The sequence below is a fragment of the Narcine bancroftii genome, chromosome 13 (assembly GCF_036971445.1).
Source record: "Narcine bancroftii isolate sNarBan1 chromosome 13, sNarBan1.hap1, whole genome shotgun sequence".
NCBI classification, from domain to species: Eukaryota; Metazoa; Chordata; class Chondrichthyes; order Torpediniformes; family Narcinidae; genus Narcine; species Narcine bancroftii.
In genome coordinates this window covers 84,260,609-84,278,112 of record NC_091481.1, presented here as the reverse complement: position 1 = coordinate 84,278,112, position 17,504 = coordinate 84,260,609, and the positions used below count along the sequence as shown (strand labels likewise).

The window sequence follows — 17,504 nt, the reverse complement described above, 5'->3', positions numbered from 1 at the left end:
TTAAGGACTCTTACTTGTACACTTCATTGATTTTGTTCCTCTGTATTGAACAGTCGGTTTATTGACATTTCTTTATTCGTTTACAGGTCAACATCGTGTACAGTTTTTATTTCGTACTGCCGATAAGTGGTAATTCTGCAGGATAAAGAATCTCAGGGTTGTATGTGACGTACTACTCAGACAATAAATCTGCAATCTGACGAATTTCCTAAAAGACCACCAGCACTCCTCCCCTGACCACTCGGCCCATCATCTTCCCGCCACCATCAATCCTGCTGCAATCCATCATCTGCCAAACGAGGGAGGGAAACCCCCTAAAAAAATGCCTTGCCCAGACCACCAAATAACTGGCCAGCGAGGGCGAGTAGAAGAGACTGCCCACGGAGGATAACGCTGTGGGATGTCGACCAGAACCGACAGAGAGGCAAAGCAGTGGGCGAGGGTGTGGCGTTGAATATTAATTCTCGGCAGACGCGGCTGCAGAGTGGAGGAAGCTGTAAGGTTAGTAGCCCATTTAAAATATCCTGGAAACCGACATTGCGGATACATTCCGCATGCAAAGAATTCGCCTATTTGCAATGGTTGGATGCGTTTCATTTATTTACAGGGGATTCGAAGAATGATTCGCATTTTGAGTGCCTTTATATTTAAGAGAGCTGATGAGACAGGGCATTGATCATTGCAATGAATGAACTGCGACTAAAGTTCGATATCAAGGAAACATTTATCGGATTGCAGAGACGCGTTGGAAGTGCTCGTCTCCCTGTGTGTGTTGAGTTGTCATTTGGAGAGCCTCCTCCGCTCTGAGTCCTGGCCCCACGCACCAATGTGTGTGTGTGTGGATGGAGTGTGTCCCTGCCTGGACCCGCGGGCGGTGCCGCACCTCGCCAAAGCGTCTGGCCGGATTTTAACGGGGTTGCATTCGCATAGCGCCTTCCGCATCCACTGCGGTGCGCGCCGAGCAGCAGCCAGAGCCCCCTGGAATACCATGAAGCTTCTCTTCCAGGCACTTTTAAAACATTCTGTTAACAGAGCAGGAATTTATTTCAAATAGATCGTGGCTGCAGTTGAATGTCTAGTCACAGAGGTTCACAACCTTTTTCTTTCTACCCACATCCCCTTAACTCGTCCCTTACAGAGCACCTATGGCGTAGGTTTGGAGTTCATTCTTCCTGGGCACTCTCCAGGTGGATGGCATGAACATCCCTCTCCCTCTCCTCCACCTCCCCACCCCTGCCCTCTCCTTTCAGACTAAAGAAGGTACTGTATGTACAATACAGAGGTTCACAACCTTTTTCTTTCTACCCACATCCCCTTAACTAGTCCCTTACTCACCTCAGAGCACCTATGGCGTAGGTTTGGAGTTCATTCTTCCTGGGCACTCTCCAGGTGGATGGCATGAACATCCCTCTCCCTCTCCTCCACCTCCCCACCCCTGCCCTCTCCTTTCAGACTAAAGAAGGTACTGTATGTACAATACAGAGGTTCACAACCTTTTTCTTTCTACCCACATCCCCTTAACTCGTCCCTTACTCACCTCAGAGCACCTATGGCGTAGGTTTGGAGTTCATTCTTCCTGGGCACTCTCCAGGTGGATGGCATGAACATCCCTCTCCCTCTCCTCCACCTCCCCACCCCTGCCCTCTCCTTTCAGACTAAAGAAGGTACTGTATGTACAATACAGTGGTTCACAACCTTTTTCTTTCTACCCACATCCCCTTAACTAGTCCCTTACTCACCTCAGAGCACCTATGGCGTAGGTTTGGAGTTCATTCTTCCTGGGCACTCTCCAGGTGGATGGCATGAACAACCCTCTCCCTCTCCTCCACCTCCCCACCCCTGCCCTCTCCTTTCAGACTAATGAAGGTACTGTATGTACAATACAGTGGTTCACAACCTTTTTTCCCCACTCACACACCATCTTAAGTAATCCCTTACTCACCACGGAGCACCGATGCATCCTCTGCCATTGGTGCTCCGTGGTGAGTGAGGGATTACTTAAGGCGGTATGTGAGTGGGGGAGAAAAATAGGTTGAGAACCACTAGGGTAGAACCCACCTGTTCAATAGGTTGCTCAACATGCATTAGTTCTCCCCCACTAATGTTGCTCAACCTGGAGTTTCCCAGCTGATTGGGTTCCGTTTTTTGTCTTGGTTTGAGTGTCAATGTTGACAAGTTTGTTATCATACCATGCACCAAAATTCCTACTTACTGCAGCACAGTCTGAATACGCCTGGGATTGTCCGATCTCGGAAGCTAAGCAGGATCAGGTCAGTACTTGGAGGGGAGACCAGGTACCTGTGAGGGGCACTGGACAAAGTGGTGATTCTCTGCCTGCCTTCCGGTAGACAGAAGTGGTTACACTCTAAATGTAGTGTCATGTGACAATAATGGAACCTTCCCCTTTATCAAACAGGTACTTTGTTCAAAAAAAACCACAGCTACAATACTATAGATTAAATGACCTTGCGGAAAGAGAGAATAGATGCAAAAAAACAATAGATACTCTAATTCACAGTTACAGGAGGGCAGGGAAAAAGAATGGCAGAACTAAAACACAAAAGTCTGCAGACCCCGCGGTTGAAGTAAAAACACGACGGTAGAGAAGCTCTGCAGGTCAAGTAGTGTCCTTTCTATAGCAAAGGTTAAAAATACATAGCTGACGTTTCGGGCCTGAGTCCTTTGTCAAGGTATGGAAAAATGCTGGCAGGCGTCCAAACAAAAGAGTGGGGGGAGGGGATGGAGGAGTGGTGACAAAGGCAGGAGATGACAGGTGGAGACGGGAGGAGGGCGATCAAGGGATGAGGGATGGCTGAGCAAAGGGGGAGGGTGATGAGGAGAGCGGTCGGGGCTTTTCCTGGTGCTGAAGTAGTCCATGATTATTGTAGTAAGGGGAGGTTCAAGAGCCTGATAGCCCTTGGGGACAGAGAGGTCGCTGCTGGACTTCAGGGCTTTTCCAAAGACTGATGAGTAAATTGGGGAAATTAAATGCCGAAAAAGAGGTGTGAAAAATGTTGGGGGAGGGGAAGGGGTGAAGAGGTGAATACAGGTGGGAGGGTAGAAGAGAGTAGAAGTTGTGAAATGATGGAAGAGAGGGCAAAGAAAGATAGAAGGAAGAAAAAGGGGTGGGGAGCTGGAGGAAGAGTAATGACAATAGGGAGACTAGGGCAGGAGGTGAACAGAAATTGAAGATCAGTATTGATTCTGTCTGGCTAGAGACGACTGAGATAGAATATAAGGTAGTGTTGCTTCATGAATCAAACTGTTGAGTACAGGAGTTGGGGTGTTATGTAAGTTGTATAGGTCATTGGTGAGGCCATATTTGGAGTATTATGTGCCGTTTGGGTGCAGAGTGCAGAGAAGATTTACTGGGATGTTGCCCGGACTTCAGGGACTGAGTTACAGGGAAAGGTTAAACAGGTTCGGACTTTATTCCTTGGAGCGTAGAAGAATGAGGGGAGATTTGACCGAGGTATTTAAAATTATGAGGGGGAGAGACAGAGTTAATGTAGATCAGCTTTTCCCACTGAGGGCGGGTGAGATACAAACCAGAGGACATGGGTTAAGGGTGAAAGGGGAGAAGTTTAGGGGGAACTTCTTCACTCAGAGAGTGGTGGGAGTGTGGATCGAGCTCAAATAGTCGATGTGGGCTGAATTTTTAACATTTAAGGGAAATTTGGACAGGTACATGGGTGGGAGAGGTACGGAGGGCTATGGACTGAGTGTAGGTCAGTGGGACTAGGCAAGAAAAAGTGGTTCGGCACAGACTAGAAGGGCTGAGGTGGCCGGTTTCTCTGCTGTCATTGTTCTATGGTTCAATTTATGAACGGCCTCAACGTGGCAGTACATGAGGTCAGTGGGGAAGCACCAGATGCATCAAAAGTGTCCACTGCTAATTAAACTGGAGGTTCATTTCCAACAACCTGTTTCTGGGTAGCCAGGCGAAACCTTCTGCAGAATCTAATTTTAAAATGGAACAATAATACAACACGTAATCACAATCCACATGCAATTAATATTCAGGAAGATTAATTTTCAGATGGTCGGGTATTCGTAATTCAGATTTTAAAAAAATAATCTTGTAGTTTCATGTTCATCATTATTTTGTAGGAGAATGAAGCCGAGTGCATTTGGAACTGCCTCCACTAGCTCAGTTGGTCTCACCCTGTCCGAGTTGTCCACATCCATCCCCACCATCTCTCCCTCAAAAACTAACCAGCATCCCTCTTGTTCTCACTTCTGACGAAGGGTCTCAGTCCCGCTAAGTATTTCCAGCATTTCTTTTTAATGCTTGTTTCAAATCTCCAGCATCTGCAGTGATTTTTCTTTCTTCATTTTCTTTAACCTCCTATTATTGACCCAACACCGTTTACTTTTTCTTACTTGGATAGAATGTCTGCCTAGGTTCACAAGTGGGAGTAGTTTGGCAGTGATTTGAGAGCCTGTGTGGGTGGCAGGTGGTAAATTGCAGTGTTTGCAGCTGGGTCCGTTGCATATTGTACGTTTCTTGACAATAACAGTCCCCTTATTGAGGTGGAAGTGAAATTCTCCCACTGAGGGCGGGTGAGATACAAACCAGAGGACATGGGTTAAGGGTGATTTCGATGCTGGAGCAGAATTAATCATCATGGGGGTGGGGTTGTTGCCACAACACTAGTGCCTTGGGAACAGCAAAACAGATTTATAAATCTCAGTTGTGCGGCGGAATCGGTGACTCTGAGCCAGTGCCATCAGCCTTAGTATGCACCTCACAGAAACCCAATGAGGTGTGTGCTGGAAGATTGCCATTGAGTTGGTCTGCAGCGTATTACTCCTGAACTGCTAGAGTGATCAATGCACCGCAGATCTCCTGAAGGCGTTAATTTCATCCCAGATCTGTAGACCTTTAGCGAGGCGAGAAGGAAGAGATCATTTAAAGTCTAGTCCATTATTAATAACCTCAGCGCTAGCTTTCGGCAAGATTTTAATCAGTAGTGTGTTCACTGGACAATATTTCACTGTTCTCAAAAATCATACGTTCCATGATTTGGCTTGAATGCCTCTTCTTAAAGGTACAGTACTTTTGAAGTGCTATTCCCATTTGTAGATTGGTGTGGTTAAAGGGATTTGAGAGAAGGGTTCAGAATTGTGTTGGACTTTTAGGGTGCATAAAGAGAAGAGTTTGGTGTGGAGCACAGAGCATGGAACAGGCCCTCTGGCCTGCGGTGCCTGTGCCGAGCATGATGCCTGTGTCTACTTTAGACCTGAAAAAGTAAGAAGACGTTGTCACAATCTTGTGAAGATCAGATATTTCTCTGATCTCATGGAGTCCTTTTTAAAATATTTTTAATGAGTTTAACATATATGCTTAAATACAGAATTGACAATTACATAATAACTCATTTGTATAAAAGTAAACAGACAAAAAGCCAAAAAAAAGTAGATAAAACTACATCAATAATTGCTTATAAATATCACAAAAACATTTCATGGAAATTGTGATGGTCCAGATCCTATCACCAATGTGTCTACGTACAGATGGGAGTGTAGGACGACTGTGACTGGCTGAGAGTGTAGCACCACCTACTGGCAGGTCTTAAAGGATTGCTCCTAGCCAGACCAGGTCATTCTGGACTGATCTGCTCCAGTCTTTTAGTTAATAAAAGCCTTGGTTTGGATCAACAAGTCTTTGGTTTTTTCGACGCGCTCTACAGAAATGATCTATGCAACCACGTTAAACCCGTTTGTTGAAACAACATATAAAGTCAAGGAAAAAAAGACTAAAATAACTCTAATCTACCCCTCCCTCCTCCAATCAATTTTTTTTTTAAAATCAGTAATGTGGAAGCACTGGTGATCCCCACCCGTAGAGAGCAGGCAATGAACCACTGGAACGTACAATAAGTGTTAATTCTTCCAATTATAAAAATAATTCTAAGAATAGGCCCCATAATTTCATAAATTGAAACTTTCTATCTTTAATATTATATCTAATTTCCTCTAAATTTAAATATGGTAACCACTGTGTATGAGTAGGGGATGAATCATATTTTGCTTCTCTCTGACTGACTGTAAGAGGTGCTTAAGCAATTCCTGCTGGTGGCGAATCGATCTGCCTTGCAGCAGGGAAAAAGACATTTCATGTAATATGACTGTTTTATTAGTATGAAAATAAATTGAATCTTGAATCTTGAACTTTCCACTTCAGTAGTATTGCTTGTCCGGCTATCATCGTGGTAAAAGCTAAAACTTTTTACTGAGACGCCGATATAAGTTTATTTGGATTACGAGAAAAAATAAACAAAGCAATTAAGGGGCAAGGTTCCAAATTCATTTTAAGAATCCTTGATATAGTTGGAAAATGTCCTTCCAGAATCTCTCTAAATCTGGGCACTCCCAGAACATATGGATCAGAGAAGCTCAATATCTGCATAAAGAACGAGATCTCATGGAGTGCTACACCTCTGAAGCAGGCCCTTTGCCACGCAACATCCAATCTGACTGTTGCATTATACTATCAAAGCCATGTACCAAATATGGGAATGATTTACATAGAAGAGATCTACTAAAACACATGACCCAGGTGGGGTTTTATAACAATCAATAGCAACGTGGATGAATTTTTATTTTTTAAATCTGATTTCATATGGTTGACTGGCATTGTAGAAATAAAACTCACTTTAACTACAGATCCTCTTGGTATTATGTGATGTGGGCAAGATAACCTCTTGCTAATTTCTCCCTATTGTTCTGACTCAGCTGGTCAGAACACCATTTGCCAAATGGTGTACTAACAACAGCCTCTCCCTCAATGTCACCAAAACCAACAAGCTAATTGTTGACCAGGAATGGGAAAACCAGTGGTGGACGATCCAGTGGTCATTGGTGGATCAGAGGAGGAGAGGGTGAGCAAATTTAAATTTCTGGGAGTTACTATCTCGGAGGATCTTTCCTGGACCCATCATACAAATGTCATCGTGAAGAAAGCTCATCAGTGCCTGTACTTCCTCAGGAGTATGCAGAGTATAAGACATAAGAAACCCTGGCAAATTTCAACTTTTGGAAAGTGTGCTGACCGGCTGCATCACAGTCCGGTAAGTGGACACCAATACCCCTGAGCGTAAAGCCCTGCAAAAGGTAATGGACACAGTCCAGGACATCATAGACAAAATCCTCCCCACTATCGAGAACATCTACAGGGAACGCTGCCATCACAGAGCACCAGCAAACATCAAGGATCCACACCACCCAGCACATGCTCTGGGGGTGCTCCAGTTGAGAATGCTGATATCTGGTACTAATGGAACTAGTTACAGTGATTCTCAACCACCTGGCATCCAGCCTAACATGCCATGGCCCACTATTGGCAATGCCTGAGCAATATTTTCAAATCAAAGGCAGTTCTTCTCATTTAAAGTATTTAATTAACATTTTTAAAGACTCTAGCGGGAACACGGCTGCACCCACCAGTGGGCCATGGCCAACTGGTTGAGATTAACTGGAAGCAGTTCAAAATTGAGCATCCGTATTACACTGTAATCCATATCTTCATGGCTCAGTGTGTTCCTGACTCCCTCACAATTACTGTGCCATGGACCAAGCCTGTTTGAAGGCCTCTCCTAAAGAATGTCAACGCGATGAATTAAAATACAAGTCCTGGGTACGTAAAACGCCATGCTAAATATCTCTTACAGCTAATAAATCAGATCCATGGTGTTATTTCATCCATTTATGAAAGATATAGACCATTAACAAATTAATAGGAAGTTGAGATTCCATGAACATCTCTTCAGTAATCAAGTGAAAGAGGTTTGTCTATGAACCCAATCAGTATTGATCCTGTTAAAAATGAAGAGAACTCATTTTAATTTGCAAAACAAAACACTTAGCTTGTAGAGGCATCAGAAATTGGCCCAATCAATCTGCTCGCAGTCATAAGTAAAATGATGGAAATTGTTGTTGACAGCACTATGAAGCAATACTTGCCAATAGTGGTCTCGCTGGTACTTATTTTTCGGTTTGCCCTTCAACCCACACCTCAATAAAATGAGCTAAGAGTCACTGGCCTTGACATCACGAAGCATTTGATTGAATGTGGCAGCTAAGAACTATGGGGAATATGGGATATGGGGAAAAGCCAAGGTTGGTGGAGATGAGCCCATCATCAGATCGGCCATGATTTCATTGAATGGCGGAGCAGGCTCGAAGGGCCAACTCCTGCTCCTAGTTCTTATGTTCTTATCAGGACAGAGATGCTTCAATGGTCCGACTCCTAACTCACCTAGAGGAGAATTTGAGGTGGTTTATGGTCAGTCATTATTGCAAGAGTTCCTCGACTCAAGGCTCCAGGTCCAACCATCTGCTGCTGCTTTATCAACCATCACGAGATCTAATCAAGTTTGCTTCTGAGCGCGTACTGTTCCAATCCCTTGGCAGTTCCTCAGCATGCAGCAGGCAACATTCAGATAAGGGCTTAATAAGTGGCGAGGAACGTTCGTGCCACAAAAGACCCGCCATTATCCATCTCCATAAAGGAATGCCTATCCTCGACATTCATTTGGACCAACTGCCTAAGTATGATTAGCTACAAGAGAGATTGGGTATCCTATGGTATCCTGGCAGCCCAACACATTTCGAAGATTAGTGTTGGGATATGCAATAACTGCCTGGGTGAGAATGCAGGGCCAACAAGTTTCAAGAAGGTCAACACCTTCCAGGACGCAAAGGTCTTCTCTGTTGTCAGCATCAGCTACCCAAAATCTTTACTCGCTCCACCTTAGTACCTATTAGCTGTGGGGTTGAGATTTCATGTTTATTGTCCGAGTACACGTACGATTCTATTTTCCTTGCGGGCCAGGCAGAATTACCACTTATTGGTAGTGCAAAAAAAATGTGCACATGTAAACAAATAAAGAAATGTAAACAAACAGAGAGGAAAAAAATCAATAAAATGCACAAGCAAGAGTCCATAAATGAGTCCCTGACTGAGTTTGTCGTGGAGGAGTCTGATGGTGGAGGGGGAGCAACTTTTCCTATCATATAACCATATAACCACTTACAGCACAGAACAGGCCAGTTCGGCCCTACTAGTCCATGCCGTAGCAAATCCCCACCCTCCTAGTCCCACTGACCAGCACCCGGTCCATACCCCTCTAGTCCCCTCCTATCCATGCAACGATCCAGTCTTTCCTTAAATGTAACCAATGATCCCGCCTCGACCACGTCTGCCGGAAGCTCATTTCACATCCCCACCACCCTCTGCGTAAAGAAATTTCCCCTCATGTTCCCCTTATAATTTTCCCCCTTCAATCTTAAAACATGTCTTCTAGTTTGAATCTCCCCCTTTCTTAATTGAAAAAGCCTATCCACATTTACTCTGTCTGTCCCTTTTAAAATCTTAAACACCTCGATCAAGTCCCCTCTCAATCTTCTATGCTCCAGAGAAAAAAGCCCCAGTCTGCACAATCTTTCCCTGTAACTCAGACCCTGAAATCCTGTGAACATTCTCGTGAACCTTCTCTGCACTCTCTCCATCATTGTCATGTAATACTACATTTCGAATGTAACATATATGAAATTCTTTAAATTTTATCCACCGTAAGGCAGACAGAGAGTCTCCACTTTGTCCAGCGCCCCTCACAGAAACCTACAGCACCCAGTGTTCCCAGGAGGTCTCCCCTCCAAGTACTGACCAGTCCTGAGTCCACTTCGCTTCCAACGTCAGACAATCTCAGGCATATTTAGGCTATTAGGTGCTGTAGTTAAAAATATGGACCACTTCACGAATGTGCTTGCCATCCATGCTAATCTCTTTATCGTTCCAATTTTAGTATATGTGCCTGAAGGTATGGGTGCGAGTCTTGTGACACCTATCAAGGTTCACTGTTTAACCAGCCGAGTTTCTCCACCATTGCGTTTTACTAAACTCAATCAGGGACTCATTTAAGGACTCTCACTTTTGTACTTTATTGATTTTTTTTCCTTCTCTGCATTGCACAGTCAGTTTGTTTACATTTCTCTCTTTGTTTACATGAGTACGCTGTGTCCAATTTTTGTTGTGCTCCCCGAAAGTGGTAATTCCGCCGCGCCCGCAGGAAAAAGAATCTCAGGGTCGTACGTGATGTCACGTCTATACTCGAACTTTGTAATGGCGCATTGATGACAAGGGCTCGCTTCACCTCTGGAGTTCTGCTCTGTGCATGGTTGGTCTCGGGCTGCAGTGAGGAATCTCAGGGCAATGCCCACTGGAGTTGTGAGCAATGACAGCATCTCGAAAAGTGGATAAATAAAAAGACAAATTTCTAACCCATCCAATGTATAATTATGACAATAAATGTCAGATTAGTGTCACCTCGGCTTGCGATGATACTAAACAAGTGGTACTCTGAGCACAAGAGGAACACTTGAGCACAGAAGTGCTGTTTGGATAAAAGGTCCATTCTTATTTTTGTATTAATAGTCAATTTGGTTGAGTTTTCAGCCTGGCCTCCTGTGCATGCAGTGCCAAGCCAGGTAGAAACTGCTCTCAAGCAACAGCCCCACTGCTTAACACAGCTTCACCCATGGTCAACCCTATAATCACGCAATGCTTTTGTTCTACGAGTGCAGAAGATTAAACATATTGAACTAAGGAGTACGATGTATTGAAAAAGACCTGGCTAAGTATCAGAGAGGAAGCAGTGAGATGGGATTACAGTGTAATTGGCTTCATTTAAAGAGCAGTTCTTGGAACAGATGCTATGAGCTGAATGGCTGAGGTTCCTGCAGTAATTAACATGTTTCCTCTCTTCGACTCGTTGGTCAGTGGCACGTCAATGAAATTCTCTCCAATTGCAGCAACCAGCTGATGCCATGACATTAGGGGTTCTGGTCCACTGCATAGTCATTAGAAAAGCCCAGTGGCCTGCAGGAGCCACAGCTCATCATCTGCATGGCCACCTTGCAGCCTGCAGAACTCCCCAGCCTTCTTTCTTTGGAGAGAACCAGAAGTGCAGTGGGTGAGCAGTGTAGAGAGCTTCATAGAACTCCCTCCGTAGGGGTTAAAATGCAATGGAGAGCAGTGTGGCTGAGCGCTTTCGCATCAGTGGCGGGGATCTCCCAGTGGCCAACCATTTCAATTCCTTGCCCCACTCCCATGCTGACATGGCCTCATGTACTGTCAAACCCAGACCACCCGAAAATTGGAGGAACAACACTTGATTTTCCATCTGGGCCCTCTCCAACCGGGTGGCATTAACATCCACTTCTCCGGTTTCTGCTGGCCTACTCTCCGTTCTTCCTCCCTTCCCTTTTCCCTCCATCTCCTTTCCTCCAGCTCTCCATCCCTTCCCCTCTCCGTTCACAGAAACGTCACCCCTCCCCCAGTTTGCTGGTGGGCCCTCCCTCCCATATCCACCTATTACCTCCTGCCTGTGGGAATGTGGTCCTCCCCTGTCTCTTTCCCCCCTCCCCCCCACCATTTGGTTCAGGCACCTGCCTACATTTTGCTCGTACCTTGACAAAGGGCTCAGGCCTGAAACGTTGGTTATGTTTCTCTGCTATATAAAGTAATACTGTTTGAGTTTCCCCATGGCTTGTTGACCATCTATGAGGCTCAGGGCAGGAGTGTGATGGAATGCTCTGCCTGGTTGAGTACAGCACTCAAGAAGCTCTGCACAATACAGGTTTGATGGACACTCTCCCCCCCCCCCCCCCCCCCCACAACCATTCACTCAATCCACTAGTTGCGCGCAAGAGCAGCAGTTGGTACTATCTACGGGATCCACTGCATCAACTAGCCAAGTCTCCTCAGGCAACACCTTTTAAACCCACCACCTCCTCCAGCTGGATGAGAATAGCAAACACTTGGGGAACACCTCTGCCTGGAAATTGCCCTCCAAGCCACACACCACCCTGGCTTGGCAATATATCCTTCACTGAGGCTGGATTAAACTTGGAACTCCTGCATCAATCACCTTGTGGCATTCTCACGCCTCAAGGACATCAGTGGTTCAAGAAGGTAGCTCACCACCACCTTCGCCTTGGTTGGCAAGGTTAGTGGAGCGGTTAAGTGCGACACTATTACAGGGCCAGCAACTGGGATTCGAATCTGGCGCTGTCCGTAAGGAGTTTGTATGTTCTCCCCATGTCTGAGTGGGTTTCCTCCGGGCGCTCTGGTTTCATCCCATCCTACAAAGATGTACAGGGGTTGTGGGTTAATTTGGGTGTAATTCGGCGGCACGGGTTTAAATGGCTGGAATCGGCCTACAACCCCTGTATGTTTTGAAGGGCGGGAGGAAACCAGTGCACCCAGAGGAAACCCATGCAGACGCGAGGAGAAGAACAAACTCCTTAGAGGCAGCGTAGGATTCGAACCCCAGTCCCGATCACTGGCGGGTAACAGCATTGCACTAACCGTTACGCCAACCGTGGCTTTGATCTTTGTTCCTGATGCTCCACCTTTGCTGGTGTGGTCATGGCCTGAGTTACCTGCACATTATTACATTTGGCCATCCACTTCTAATGCAGAGCTTCTATTATAATGGCAGTCGGCTCATATGTGGACACAGCCAAGTATCTATAAAGACAGTGCAAGGCACAGAAGTGCTGGAGAAACTCAGCAGGTCACGCAGCATCTTTAGGAAGTGAAGGGTAACCAATATTTTGGGCCTGGACCCTTCGTCAAGATACGTGCAATAGATCGGCAAGTGCCTAAATAAAAATGACAGTCTCTCTCACTAGCCGCTTTCAGGTGCTCGAACGCAGAAAATGCGCCGGCAGACGCGGCTGAGGAAGTGCAGATGGGACGTTCAGGTGGCCACGGGGAAGACGCCTTTCTGTCACCCGTGGCTGAAGGAGAGCCATGTCCGAGCGAACGCTGGGTTCCTATGGTCTGTGGCCATAGTCCCACTGCTGCTTTCGGGTGCAACGGGGGATTCTCCAAGCCGGAGAATATACCTACAGGAGGAGGGTCAGGTAAGTGCTCCTCCTGGCCGGGTTCTCCACTTTCAGGTGGCTACCCGACAGCCGCATTGGGGTAGAATAGGAGGCTTTACAGTCGGGTATTCTGGTCACCTGAAAGAGGCTTCTGCAGGTGTTCTTCCCCCTCCCCCCCCCACCCCTTCCCCCACCCTTTTATTCAGGTGCCTGCCTGTTTTTTTGTGCTTACATCTTGACGAAAGGCTCAGTCCCGAAATGCTAGTTGACCTTTGCTCCCTACGGATGCTGAGTTTCTCCTGCACGTTTATATATTGCAGTACAATCCCAGCATCTGCGGACTTTCCTGTTTAACCTCGATTTATAAAGACATTTTTGCTCAGTATTGCAGTTTCAGTTTAATTCTCCGTGCAGATTTCTCCTATCGTGGAGTTCCCTATTGTGTACACAGAGCTCTGCTGCAACATGTTACCTTTGGTCTCATTAGTGTCGTAGATTGTGCTTTGCATATCATTTAGGGAATGCTGCCAACTCCCACCTTCAGTGCACACTTGACGTCAATGGACAGTGACGTCTGTAGACCAGTCTGCTCAGCCAGCCTGTGGGGAAACAGCACAGGCCATCCGAATACTTAATTCATTAGGTGTTTGACTTTGCTAAGCCCTTTACACCAAAAGACTACTGATGTACATAGCCTGCAGTGGGCTATCATTGCTTTGGGCCCAGTAATGAGGGATTTATCGAACATCAATCCTGTGTACTGGAGAAAGCAAAAGAGATCCTTGAAATTTTATTTGTTTCCCTCTGTGCAGAGGACTTACATTTACTGAATGAAATGCCGCCGATGGATGTTAATCTAACATAGAATGCAGAGCACGTTATTCTGCCCTGATGTTTATGCTCCAGACAAGTCTCCTGCCACAACCAGTCCTCTCAGCATCTTTTACCACAGAGCCCTTCTCTCTCACATGTTTATCTAGCTTATCCCTTAAAACCCAGAATTATTTTCGCTGGGTAATGTTACAGGGGTAAGACCGAAACGGAAACTATCCAAATATCAAAAAGAATTTGGTAAAATTGCATCGGCAGTAGCTAGACAATGAAAAGCAGTTGAGTGGAAGTCTGATTCCCATCTAGGTCTGGCACATTGGAATGCAGAACATATTCCCCTTCGAGGAAATTACCTAAGAAATAAGTATGACAGATTTTTACAAGTTTGCCGTCCATATTTCCAAATCTCAGGTGTAAATCTTTAATTATGTTCATCCTAATCCTTGAAACCTGCGTTGATCTTCTCCAAAAGAGAAAAATTAGTTGAATATACAGGGTCAGCCCCAAGGTAGGGGCATCCGCGGGCATTCCCCCCCCCCCCCCAACTCTTGTGCACCATGTTTCTTTCACCTTGCCATCCTTTCCCTGCTTCAATAGAATATGCTTGTGCAGAGCACCATGTAAATGTTCTCTGAATATTCGCCACATTTCTGACATACTAGCCGCCCTCCCCCCCCCCCACCCCGAGTACATTTGGGCTCCCAAGCTCTTGCGCAGTAGCATCATCTTTTCCCAACTTGTCTACTCTTGTCCTTCTCCAGCGATACGGTGAAGAAGAGAGGTGTCCGAAATGTTCGCCCTCTGCGTAATCTGACACCTGACCTGGTTCATTTCCCAATACCAGAGCGAGTATAGCCTCTCCTTGAGATGGCCTAACCACATATTGTGTCAGGAAACCTCCATCCATGCCCTTCACTATCAATATGAGGAATCAATACAAGGAAAGCGAACATCGCCCATCACTACAACCTTGTTATTTGTGCACATTTCAAGGATCGACCTGCTCCTCGATGCTCTGTTACTATTTTGGGGGGTGGGGGGGTGAGAGTAGTCAATAAGATACCCCCAATAGGGTTATTGCCCCTTCCTGCCCCTCTCTTTCTCTCAGTTGGCAAACCCTCCGCTGCTTTCCCCTTTTCTGCACCAGTGGTAGTGTCCCTGATCAGAAATGCCAGCCACTCCCTCCCCTACCTCTTTTATTTCCCTCCCTGTCCTTTTTGAAGCATTCTTGCCCCTGAGACAGCCACGTCGCTGTCATTGCCACGACACCATAGTTCCAACCTACACTCTGAGTTCATCTGTCTGCTTCTAATATTTCTTGCCTTAAAGTACACACATTTCAACCCATCCATCTTACTGCATTCGTGTTCATTCCACTGCCTGTCCTCCCTTCACATAGCATCTGCCAACTGCTCCATCATCTGACCTCGTGCTCTGGTTCCCGTCCTCCTGCCTTGCAAGTTTAAACCCTCCCCAACATCTTTAGCTAACCTGTCTACAAGCGTATTGCAGCTCAACTGCAACCTGTCCCTTTTGTACAGGTCAAACCTGCCCCAGAGGAGAACCCGATGATCCCCATATCTGAACCCCTGCCCCCTGCACCAATTCTTCAGTCAACCATTCATCTGCCATAAACTGAGACATTCAGCACAGTAACAGGTCCTTTTGGAATCCATGCTGCCCAATTTTTCCCCAATTAACCTGCATGGCCAGTACATTTTGAATGGTGGAAGAAACCAGAGCCCCCAGGGAAAACCCAAGCAGACACGGGGAGAACGAGCAAACTCCTTACAGACAGTGTGGGATTCAAACCCTGGTCTCAGTCGCTGGAGCTGTAGTAGTTAGTGTTCCATAACTACTACACAAACTGTGCCTCCCCATCTTCCTCTTCTTGCCCACACTAATCCAGACATTACCACCCTTGAGACCGACTCTTTTGTTTCCTTCCTAACTCCCTATATTCATCTTTCAGGACCTCATCCTTTTTCCTATCCATTGCTGCTAACGTGTACCGCCACACCTGGCTTATCACCCTCCCTGTCAAGGATTCTGTAGACTCGATCAGAGACATCTCTGATCCTGGCTTGAAACACATCAAAGGACAGAAATGCTGGAGGAAGTCAGTCGGTCTCGCAGCGCCAATAGGAGGAAAAGATATATTACCACTGCTTCAGGCCTCAAGATGTGACACCTGGGAAGGCCACAAAGCATCCGAGAACATAGATCCCGTCCACGGAACATCCTGTTTATTCTCCTTGCCAACGTATCCCCCATTGCTATTCCTCTCCTCCTGTTTTCCCTTGCCATCTGGCTGCACCAGCATTTCTCTGGTAGGTCGCCCCCCCCCCCCCCCCCCCCGCCCGTCAGTATCCAAAACACTGTACTTGTTATTGAGGGGAACCTCTACAGGTGTCCCCTGCACTGGCTGCCTCATCCCATTCCCTCTCCTGACAGTCACCCTGGTACCTCCTTCCTGCTTCTTAGAAACAGAAAGCTATAATTAACAGCCATTTAGCTTCCTGATGTCTATCCAGTGCACAATTCCATGTTGTTGCCTTGTGTTTGGAACCTAAAATGGATTCATAGGTTCCCACAGATCATAATGCAGACTGATTCATTATTTGCCACAATGTTAGCAGTTTGTCCTTGGTTCAGTAGATTGTGAAAATTTTGACTTCTCCGATGGCCAAGTGATAAGTGATTTGTGCGATGTGATTCTGAGCCATGGAGAGTTGGCAGATTCCAGGTTTTATTGCTGATCTTTGAAGTGTCAGCAGAAATTGGCTGCACTGAGGATAAAAACTTTCCTAACCCTGAATACTTCCAGTAAGTCCTATCGCAGATGCCTTCATACAACACTATTAAGGCCATTATTCCGTCAAATTTCTGCGGGAGCAGGCCTTGTCAGCTGCATCACTGCGTGGTACAGTGACCATAAAGCATCAGCTCAAAAGTCAATCCACAGGACCGTAAAAGTGGCAGAAAGGATCACTTCCTCCTCCCCATCAATACTGTATCATTGTTTAAAGAGAGCTCACCAAATCTGTAAAGACCCCTACCACCCCCTACCACACACAGCGTCTTCCAACTACTGCTGCTGGGCGTATCAGACCCAGAACCACCCAGCCTCAGTGAGACTGCTGAACGACTGAGGAACTGCTAAAACAACTCCTGGTGACCCCACTATTTATTATTAATATTTATTTTTAATGTATGTACAGAAGACATGTAGATGTAGGTTCTATGTATATGTGTCATTTGTCTGTATGTTATATCTGTATGTGTGTTTGCACTGTTTTTGCAACAAGGACCGGAAAACACTGTTCTGTCAGGTTGTACAGTGACCTATCCTTTAATGTGTGTACTTTAAGGCAAGAAATATTAGAAACAGACAGATGAACTCAGAGTGTAGGTTGGAACTATGGTGTCGTGGCAATGACAGCGACGTGGCTGTCTCAGGGGCAAGAATGCTTCAAAAAGGACAGGGAGGGAAATAAAAGAGGTAGGGGAGGGAGTGGCATTTCTGATCAGGGATGATAAATAAACTTCAACTTGTTACTCCATCTCAATTTGTTTTTATTCAGTTATACTGCTATGAAAAACTCTAGGATGATTTTCCACGGATTTCTGAAACAAACATTCTTGATTTACTTTTTGACTTCCGATTTTTCTCCTAGAGGCTCAATATCAATTATTTATAGTAATTTGATGGATTTGAGAACAGTTTCCCCAGTTAAGATCAAGAGTGATTGGGAGCATGAATTGGACTGGGATACTGT

The 17,504-nt window shown here is 45.8% G+C and overlaps 1 protein-coding gene and 1 pseudogene across 1 annotated transcript in view; one reads left to right on the top strand and one right to left on the bottom strand.

The window, feature by feature from the left end:
- Positions 1 to 204: 204 nt before the first annotated feature.
- LOC138748709 (synaptosomal-associated protein 25) overlaps positions 205 to 17,504 on the top strand; it is a 96,946-nt gene continuing 79,646 nt past the window's right edge. The window contains exon 1 of the mRNA XM_069909345.1: positions 205 to 501. The gene's annotated coding sequence lies outside the window, so the exon portion shown is untranslated. The remainder of the gene's footprint in view (positions 502 to 17,504) is intronic.
- LOC138749127 (U6 spliceosomal RNA) lies at positions 9,743 to 9,828 on the bottom strand (annotated as a pseudogene).